At 43.5% G+C, this 10,259-nt stretch overlaps 1 protein-coding gene across 2 annotated transcripts in view; it reads left to right on the top strand.

Annotated features, from left to right (window-relative positions):
* Window positions 1-8,361: 8,361 nt before the first annotated feature.
* PRKCD (protein kinase C delta) overlaps window positions 8,362-10,259 on the top strand; it is a 61,039-nt gene continuing 59,141 nt past the window's right edge. Inside the window, exon 1 of one of the 2 annotated variants that reach the window (XM_039695460.1) lies at window positions 8,362-8,530. The gene's annotated coding sequence lies outside the window, so the exon portion shown is untranslated. The remainder of the gene's footprint in view (window positions 8,531-10,259) is intronic. The other variant, XM_039695461.1, reaches the window with a different exon arrangement.

Genomic DNA, 10,259 nt, shown 5'->3' with positions numbered 1-10,259 from the left:
GATATTTCAAGAGTTAAATCAAAGCCTGAAGCATCCCAGCAAGCATCAAAGCTGGCACAAGTGAGAACATGTAGGCAGAAGACAGGAACAGAGACGGGGGTGATGTGACTCCCTGTTTCAGCAGCTGTGAGCTGCTAAATCTGTCCCCCCTGTGCTAAGAGCCATGCAGATAGTGGGCAGATATTTAGCAGTTTTCCCTTTTGCTTTGCAGCCAAGTTATTAAGTCAGACTTAAGATGGTAAAGTACCCACAACAGAAAACAGCACCTACACAAGGTAAGAATTGCCTCACCTTCACCTCCAAGTTCTGCCACACAGGAGATGTGCACACAGAAAAAACTGTGCTCAGACTTTCTGTCTGGTCTCAAATAAGTATATTTGGATGGAACTGGTATTATGCATATTTGTTATCAAACTATTCAAGTCAGTGTTGTAGTTAGAGGAATAAAACAGAGGGGATTTTTTCCACATGAGACTTAAGGATACATTCTAAGCATTTGCTTTAAGCAAAAAAATTTTCCTGCAGTTAATGCAAAACAAAACCATCCTCCATAGGGCAACTCAGAGCAGGAATCCAGATCAGGTGCTCTGAAATTGCTGGTAGAAGAACCTTGCTTTCTGAAGAAGCCTAGAAAAGAACTATTTAAAATACCTGTATGTTTAGGAGGTGTGTTCCCACAAATTCTGAAAAGGAAATTGCAAAATAACAGTAGGGTCTTCATCATTTAGTTTTTTCCCAGATATACAAAACCTAAAACAGTACATCAAGAGTTTGATTCCTAAAGGGCAGTTGTAAATACATGGATTTGACACAGATACATCCCTAATTAATTTTTCTCCTTTTCATCACTACTGACAGTTACTACTCCTTCTATAGAGTGCATTCATCTACATTTAAACAAAGTCTATAAAGTCTTGACTCAACCTGACCTTGCCCTACTGCTATAAAGGACCTGCACAACAGGTATATTCTGAAGAGGAGAAGGATATAAAATCATTAACAGAGAATAAACAATTGTTCTGAAGTCCTAAATTGCTCTAAAGTTTTTTTCTGAACCTATAATTTTTCCTAAAAGCTTGAGCAGGTAAAAAAAATTATAACGAGACCAGGAACAACTTCCCCTCTTCTAATCTGGGCCAACCTGGAAACAAAATTTGGATAACCATAAGGGAACTATTACCTCTTCTCTCACCTCTTCCCTAAATGATTTATGTCACTGCCGTCCTCTGCAAAACCAGCTCAAAAAAGCTTCCTCACAGTTCTAAGCCTGCGTGTAGAACATACTTTGCTACAGACAACAGTGAAGAAATGTTAGAAAAAATTGCCTCCAATCACAGTCTTAAAAATTTTGCTGAGGAAAAGTAGTTGAAAACACGGCAAACCTGTCCCTCTAAAAATTTTGTTCTAATCTTCAAGCAAGTCAAAACCATTGGAAGAATGTGACCAACAAAGAAAAACAGCTCCTATTTGTTCTTAGCAATAGAATTTACCGTACTGACAGCATGAGAAAGCAGCTAGTTAATATTTGAACATCTGAATTGTTCTTCCATTTACCTTTCTGTCACAAAAAAACACACAGGCACCTTTTTAATGACAAGAATGACAATATTTAATATTGGCCTGACTAGAAGAAAAATTCTGTGGTGTTCTAAGACACTAAGCCTACTAAAACTTCCTACACATTTAGGTGTATTGTAGATCATCCAGGCTTGAATGATCATGTATATTCAGGTATGCTGTAGAATGTAAAATATGTAAATCATTAACTATTCAATTATATATTATGGCACATAGTGTTCATGAGATTTAATTATACATAAAATAATTAGCTTACAAAAATAAAAGGAATCACAGACCAACTGACTTACACTGCATGCATTTAAAAGTGGCCCAAAGACACACAGAGTCAGATCAACACTAACCAGAAATCTGGGTTTGACCCCATAAACAGTTTCCAATGTGGCAGAGCAAGGCCACACACTAGAATTCAGCAGACACAACACACCATACTGGCTGGCATCAAGACCCAGCAGCTCTACAGCCTCTTTTGAATAGAATTTTAACACCCTTAACTTTTTCTGACAAGAAACATAACAGATTGCTGAGTAAAATTAATGTCCCAGTTGCAAAGAGGTAAAAATAGCTGAATTTACTCAAGAAATTTGTCTGGCTCTAGTACAGAGCCTTCAACAACATAACCTGTCTTCAAATACATTTGCAATGCAGTTCTGCTGCACATAGACTTTCCAACTCTGTTGTCAGCAGCTTCAATTTACGTTTATACAGCTAAGTCCTCAGGGAAATAATCAATTTTTAGCCCATTACTAAAAAGTAGAGTAAATATTCTCAGTGTCTTTATTATTTTACCATATTTCAACAGCAACATCAAACCTTTCCTTCACCCTGCTACCAATAGCAGCAAACATGCACAAGAAATGGGAGCTTGGCTCACCCATGATTAGGCAAGCCCAAGGCAGAGCTATTTCCCCCAAACACTATCTCTCACCCACGGGCAGTGTGGGGAGGAGAGCTGTGTTGACATCTCTCTGAAGTCTCCTGACTCAACATCTGTGCCATGACTCCAAACATCAACTTCACCAAACTCTCCTCTTGTGGATCACCAAAACTGTGACGTGCCTGGGGCAGGTGACCTCAGTCCTCCACCCTGCTCCTGAGCAAACACACAGTCTGCAGTTTCATTACTGATGTTTGCTTTCATTTTAAATGTTTACTAGGATTGATTTTGCACACTATCTTGTTTCACTGATACTGTGTTTGGCTTTTGATAGCAGCAATGGTTGTAGCAATAAAAACAAATCCTACTAAGTGACTATCATAACATAATAATGGTCTAAATCATATGTGTCCCAGTACAGGCAAGAAAATTTATTATGATAGACAGCTTGAAAGACACGAAAACAGGATTATTAATCATTACTTGAACAAGGGAAAATACCCAAGCCCACAACCCCAGCAGAAAATAATGCTTGAAAATTAAATGTCAGTGGTACTAGCTGCCAAAAGTTGCTCATTTGCAGCGGCCAAACTGTGCTTTAAAATGATACAACTGACAAATGACATTAAGATTCAAGTACTCCTCTATCCTTACATCAGGTCACAATAGAAGATATTTTTCTTTCTGCAAAGAAAGACTTGTTCCAGTCACAGTGTGGGACTGATCCATGTTATTGTTTCACAGTATAGCTAAAGCATTTTAAGACCAAAAAACCCCAACTCCATGCACCAATGCCATTACAGTTTGCATTTTTGGATAATCATTTACACTAATAAAAGGAAAACTTTTAGTTAACACCTTCTGGCAATAATCTGTAAAGATAACACCGGCCCTTTGTCCCGGGGATGGCGTGGGTGGTGCACATTATCTTAACATCTTACCATCTCATCAGACAACAGAATCAGACAGAATTTCCTCAGCGTTGGAGCTCTTGATATCTGACACCTTTGAGACATCCCTCTTAAAGCAGGAGGCACCTGTGTTGCCTCAGGTGATTCCACAGTAGCTGAGGAGGTTCTTCATTCCTCCCAGGTGAGCAGCACAAGCAGAAGGTACTACAAGCTGCTATCATGTGATGGTCTAAATTCATTGACTTCATGGTCTCCAGCTTGTTCTTGTTGATTGATGAGACAATTTACAGCTGCAAATCAAAAGGGATTTGGAAAAAAATACTAAAATCCCCCCCAGCCTGATTGAGAACACCACAGTGTGAATTGTGCCCCTCTATGCTGCCTCTGTTCTTTGCACAAACAGAATCTTAATCTCCTAAACCTTAAATTAACACCAAAAATCAATTTTTTTTTTTTCAAAAGAGCTGAAAAACCAACCAAGAAATCAGAAAACATTGATTGTGTTCTTTCACAGCACAGTTTTCTCCAGTACTCGGAGGAATACAAAACCAACTGTGAATAGGACTGTGGTGAGCACAGAGAATTGCATCAATACATACACTTCCTTGTTCTCCCATCTATATTAACTGCAAAGAAAAGCTGTCATAAGGGGAAGTAGAACACTTACATTGCTCAGAATCAACACTGGCAGCTGGCATGTTGAAACCAAATGTAAGGGGGTGTAGGCAGTAAACACCATAAAAACCTTTTTCTAATTTCAATTCTTCTTACAAACTAACTACAGTCTCAAATGTTCAAAATGCAGGGATCAGTCTCCTACCCTCAACAACAGAAGGCAGCATGGGGGCATTTGTAAAACTTGAAGAGATTTTGGGTTCCTCTTACATGTAGCCCAGATTTTCAATCCTTTAGGAACTCCAAGATGACATGTGCATGTACCTCCTGGACAAATATGAAAAATAGGTTTTATTTAAGAAAGACAAAAAAAGTCTAAGATTTCAATGCAATTACTTCCTCAAGGAAGCAAGGCTTTAAAAGCACCAAACATCACAAGAATTGGCAATGGTCTAAACAGGTATATCAGCAAAACTCTCAGGAAACTATTCACTTGTCTTGTTTATGAATGAATTATATATAAAAGTTCCTTCAAATGAGCAGAACTTTGGGGTGGTTGGGATATAAGCATATCTTATTTAATCCCAAATTCTTAAGACTCTATTCTGATAACAAAAAAAGCCTCTGCAGTAACTTAGTTGCACAAACATGTCGAAATTCACATGATTGCATCTGACACCAGGATCTTCCCCAGCACAGCCACTAACTTCTACATCTCATGCTCCAGCAAAAAGAAAATAAACCCATCATTCCATTTAAACTCTGCTAGGCACAGAACATTACTTATCTTCAAGTTCTAAAGCACAGTAAATGAAGCAGAGAGATGATAATTTCTCCTAGGTGTAGTGCCTACCCACAGTTACTCCCCTGCAGAGTGCTCCTGTCTCAATTACAGCTCTGCACAGGCACATGCAACATCCACACAAGCAAACCCTGACAAAGTAGGAAAAACACAAGTCAGCTCCAAGTTAGAAAAAATGGCAGGGAAACACAGGGAAAAACCTCTTCCTTAATTGGTACAAAAACCTGCAAAAATAAGCAGTAGAAATGAATGTATGTTGTTATCAAAAGAATCTCTAAAGTTACAAGACTTCAGGAAAGGCAGTCTAAGTCCTGCTTCACTTGGACATCAGTCCATATGTTTATGGCAACCAGACCTTCACATGACCAAATTCAGTATTTGTGTCACTGCTAATCCATAAAGAGTTCGTGTCCTTCCCAGAGAAAAGCATGAAAACCTGGAAGAAAAGCCTGACAGAGAACACAAGCCTCACCACAACCTTAAGGCAAAGCTGAAGATAATGAACAATGCTCAGAGCACTTCAAAAAGTGAATCTACACAACAGACCACAGACCTGTGTAGAAGGTAATGGGTGGAAACTCCCACCACCACCAGACTCTTCACACCTCCCACCACCATCAGAAAAGAGGAAATGAGAGCAGGCATTTGGTGGTTAGGCTTGGGACTGAGAGACCAATGAAGTCCTGCTACAGACTGGGGCTGTGAAAACAATGGCAGCAACGGCCATGACTGTTTTCTGTTCTGAAATGACACTTTTTCAAAAGTCATCATCTTTGCATAAATGGTCTGCCATCAGGATTAAAATCAGGTCTGTTTTCTGGAGGTAACAGATACTGTAGATATAGTCTTTCAGCTCACAATAGGTTATTACAGCCTTGTGGAAAGTGATTTTGCACCAGTCTGCCTCAGAAATCTTCAGAGAACCAGTTCTTAACTTCCACTAGAAAATTTTTGCTTATATTTGCTGCAGAAAGTTTTATCTCTAACTTTCGTTTCATGAATGTGCATGTTCAAAGTCACATCACCCCTTACTGTCATCCTGTCATATGGCAAAAATTAAGTGACCCCAGGTAAAGTAAATTTTCTCTATGTGAAAATACAAGAGAAAATCCAGCTGTGGGAGGCCCTGATAGTTCATCTTCTCCCCAGAGATCTCCTGGAACAAAGCAGAGATTTACCATGGGACTGGGAATTATTGGGATGTCTACCCAGCTACCAAAGAGATGATATGTTTTAACTCAGCCTGAGACTGTTTTCTTTTTATGAAATACCCAAAGGCACATTTCAGGAAAATGGATCAGAGACAGTAATGCCCTTTTCCTTTCCAGTAGTTACCCTGTAATCACTGTGAAATCCAGCATTTCTTACTATTTACTTAGAAGCTGACAGAGAGTACTACTAAAGGATGTTCACTTAGAACTGATTTTCATCCCCCTCTCAAATCCACTGCACATAAAATGGCTTAATAAAGCCTTCTGAGCTGCATTAGAATCTATTCCGAGGAAAGCCTCTCCAGCTGTAGGAGCATTTCCATGCACTTAGCATGGCTGAGTTGTATAGAAAAAATTACAGAAAATAGGCAGCAAGAAAGTCTCAGTACCAGGAAACACCTCAAATTTCCAAAGTCACATTAAAAGACTCTCACATTTCATTTCCTGTGGATCAAATTTTTACATCTTTACTCAGTCCTAATCCAGCTTGAATCCATTGTCTGAACAAGGACGTGAGAGGCAAAGCTCTTTAGGTCTTGCAAAATTTTCCGCAGTCCAAATGAGAAATGACTCTTTGTTTCAGAAAGAGTTGGACAAAAGTGATGCTCTAAATAATTGAAATACAGCTGTAGTTAACTAATGATTTGCTGCAACGTTATATGGTCAGGTCACAAAGGAAAATGGACTCTAACTGACCACTTACATGCCATTAAATACCCAAAGAGCATGAAATTAAATAAAATGTATTTTAAAGCACTGTTTCCAAACTTCTCTGGAAGTATTGAAATAAGGAAAACTCCTTGCCACAATTAGCTTCTGCTTTTTCTCCTCTCATTCAAACTAGTTTTAGTTTTGCTTTTATAACATGATATTCATGAACTGCTCATGCACATTAAGCTCCTCCAGATTTCAGCATAACAGCAATCTACACAATTTTAAATGAGAGTCCTCATAAAATTTATTACAGCATCATAGCTAATCAGATGACATTCTCTCCCAAACCAGGAAAACATTATTTAGACGTTCCAACCAAAAAAAATGACCCCACACTTAATCATGCATAAGAGCATGTATCTGTACAAAATACTACATAGTTTAATTTGCAGCAGAAGTAAAAAGGAAATTACCTCAGATGACTCTTCTTTTGCTTTCACCCAAACCGTGATATATCTACTAGAGCTCTCAGTTTTGAAATATGTTTATTCAAATTAGACTCTCCAAGTATAAATTAACTTTTGACTGATTTGATATGTATACATATTATAGCCTGTCCAAGATGATGTCAGACAGAACAAGCAAGGAACTTTGACATTACCTTATAACTATCAAGTGAAATGTTCTGGAAGGGAGCTGGACATCAAATGGGTGGAATTTGGCATTTCAGAAAGGACTCTGCAGCGATGTAACAGCTGGGTCACAGCCCTTGCAAGGGTGACACCCCCACTGCACACCAGGGGCTGGCACCTGCCCGGAGAAACACCCAGTTACCACAGCACCACAAAAACTCTGGGAACTTCATCACCGTTTTCAGCTAGAGCCGAATGAGGTCATTTGAGATGAAAACATGACAGCAATTATACACGACCTGCGTGAGTTAAAAAGTGATGACAAAGGTCTGCCTGGAAGTATAGGGGTGATTTCTCTGGTTCCTACACTTCACACATTCCTGTGCGGCAGCCCATCCCTAAAATAGCTCATTTTAATACAAACGCTTACAGCGCTTGTAGAAAAGCCCCGTCACTGAGAGCTGAGCACGGACTGGGGGAGCCCCGGCCGGGACCCAGAATGACCCGGTGAGGGCCTCCAAGGCTGAGGTCTCTGAGGTGAGCTCGCTGAGACCACGGCAGTGACCACAGAGCTACGGGCTTCGGCCCCATAAAAAAACAACATCCGTGGCTTCTAAACCACTAAAGCACGTTTTAACCAGAAGCGCAGCGAAGGCTGAGGACACCTGAGCACAGCTCCCCGCCGGGCAGGGGCTCGCTCCGAGCTCCGGCACCTCAGAGCCCGGTGCTTCCCCGTGCCCGGGTGACCAGCGGACCAACACCTGCCAAGCCGCAGACACCACCAGAGCGCTGCCGCGGCCGCAGCCCCTCGCTCGGCACGGCTCGGCTCGGCTCGGCACGGCACGGAGCCCAGGTGCGGAGCGGAGCCTCGGGCGGGGCCCAGCGCGGGGCTCCCGCTGAGGGCTCGGGCGTTCCCACACGCTGCCACCGCCACGGGGCAGGGGAGGGGGGCACAGCAGGGAGGGGACGGAGCCGCGGGCAGCCCGGGCAGGGACAGGCAGCGCCTGGCACGGCACCTCCGGGGCGGGGCGGCGGCAGGAGGAGCAGCGGCGGCAGGAGCAGGTGAGCGTGGCCGCAGCCGCGCCGGGGGCGGAGCGGAGCGCGGGGCGGGGAGCGCCGGGCCGTGCCGGGCACACACTGCTCCCTCCCGCCCGCCGCTCCGCCCGCACTCCTTCCCTCTCGCTCTCTGTTTCCCGGGACAGCGCCCGAAACTCGGCGGCGGCCGCGGCTCCCGACGGCTCCCGGACGCGGTGAGTGCCCGTACCTGCCCCCGGCGCGGCGCTGCCGCCGCCCGGCAGTTCCTGCCCCGCCTGGGGTGAAGGAGGAAGCGAGACGGGCTCCGGCTCCCTCCGGCCCGCCCGGCTTCCGTGGGGCGCCCGGCGGGCAGAGCGGGCGGGAGGGAGACCGAGGGTCCCGGGGCTCCGCCGCCGTGCCCCATGTGCCCCGGGCAGCGCCTCGGCGCCGGGCGGGGCGGGAGGCGGCGGGGCCGTGCCCGGCCCGGGGCTGCCTGCTCCGGAGCCTCCATGTTGGGCTGCGGGGAGGGGGCTGCGGCCCCGGCCCGCCCGAGCGCCCCGCGGTGCCGGGGGCTGCGGCGGGGAGAGCGCTGTGCCCGTGAGGGGAGCGGCGAGACCCCCGGGCTCGGTCCCTGTGGGAGCGTGGAGTTTCCTGCCGGCAGAAATGCCAACTTTGGTACCACCAACTTTTTTTCCCACCCAGCCGCCCCGACTCTCTGTTTCAGCCTCCGTGCCGCAGTGGGTTTGAGCAGATGAAATGCACAGTCTTTCAAATGGTCAGGTTTCCAGCTGAATGGCGACGGACAGTGAGGAATGAAGGAGCAGGAATGCCTGATGCTTTTGTGTACATACATGCCAGGCGTGCATCTATTAAAAACCAATTTTCAGTTCGTCGCTAGAGAATTCCCCGTTTGCATTAGGGCATGAAATATTAAAATAATTGGATTACAGCATTCTGTGGTTACATCTGACATCAGTTTACTTGCGGGCCCTGACTGTTGCACCACTTCACTTCTAGACTGTCCAAGTAGCAGAGTAGAGTGTGGATCTGGACCTGGGAGGTTTATGTGCGAGGATGGCTTTGCCCTGTATCCCATCCCTTGATACGTCCAAGGAGAGAACTGACTCCTCAGAGCAGCTGGGTGTGGGAGAATCAGTTCTAGTGCTAGATCTTTACCTAGTTTTAGAGACTCATTTAAAGCCTGAACTGCAATGTTTAGTATCTCTACAAATAATCAGTATCAAAATCCTTGATATCCTTGAAGTGTGTTTAGTTCCTTTAAAATCTTTTTTGCTCCAGACTTGTACAGTCAATAGTCTATTAACAGTTTAATAGCAAATTAACTCTTCAGTGTTAATCTATCCATCTATCAAATAATGCCTTACAGCGCTGTGCTAATCAAATAGGAAGCTATAACCAGTATAGATTTCTGAGCAGGAACTCTATGAAGAAGTGTTTCTTAAGTGGTTAAGCAATAATTCATAAGCATTTTTAAGTGTATATGCAGGATTTCCTGTTTATTTTAGTTCCTGAAAATGACTACATTGAAAATGAGCTGTTTGTCTTTGAACTGATAGATTTCAGTCACCCCAAGTCACTGCTGTGGAAACCTGCAAATACTGAGGTGAAAAGCAAACATAAAGCTGAAAATCATGGGTTTGGGTTGTTTTTGTTTTTTTTTAATGTTTCTCATCCTCACCTTGGATTTCATAATAAAATACAGGTGTGTGCTTTAATTTAAGAAATTATTAAATGCTGGCACTTTCAGTTTCTTTGACCCATATAATTTTAATATGTTTTGTAACATTGAATACACCCAAGTTTTATGTATGTATGATTTTCAGAATGAAGTGCATTACCTTTGGAACTTCGACAGCTAAAAAAACTGAAAGGTGCAATAAGATATTTCACTAGTTGTTATTATTTGCCTGTACTGCTAAACACAAAATAACTTAGGGGCAGCGC

This window comes from Passer montanus, unplaced genomic scaffold, assembly GCF_014805655.1.
Source record: "Passer montanus isolate IOZ18808 unplaced genomic scaffold, ASM1480565v1 scaffold9, whole genome shotgun sequence".
In the NCBI taxonomy this organism is placed as follows: Eukaryota; Metazoa; Chordata; class Aves; order Passeriformes; family Passeridae; genus Passer; species Passer montanus.
Note: the sequence above shows the minus strand (reverse complement) of the source record. Positions and strands in the feature narration are given on the sequence as shown.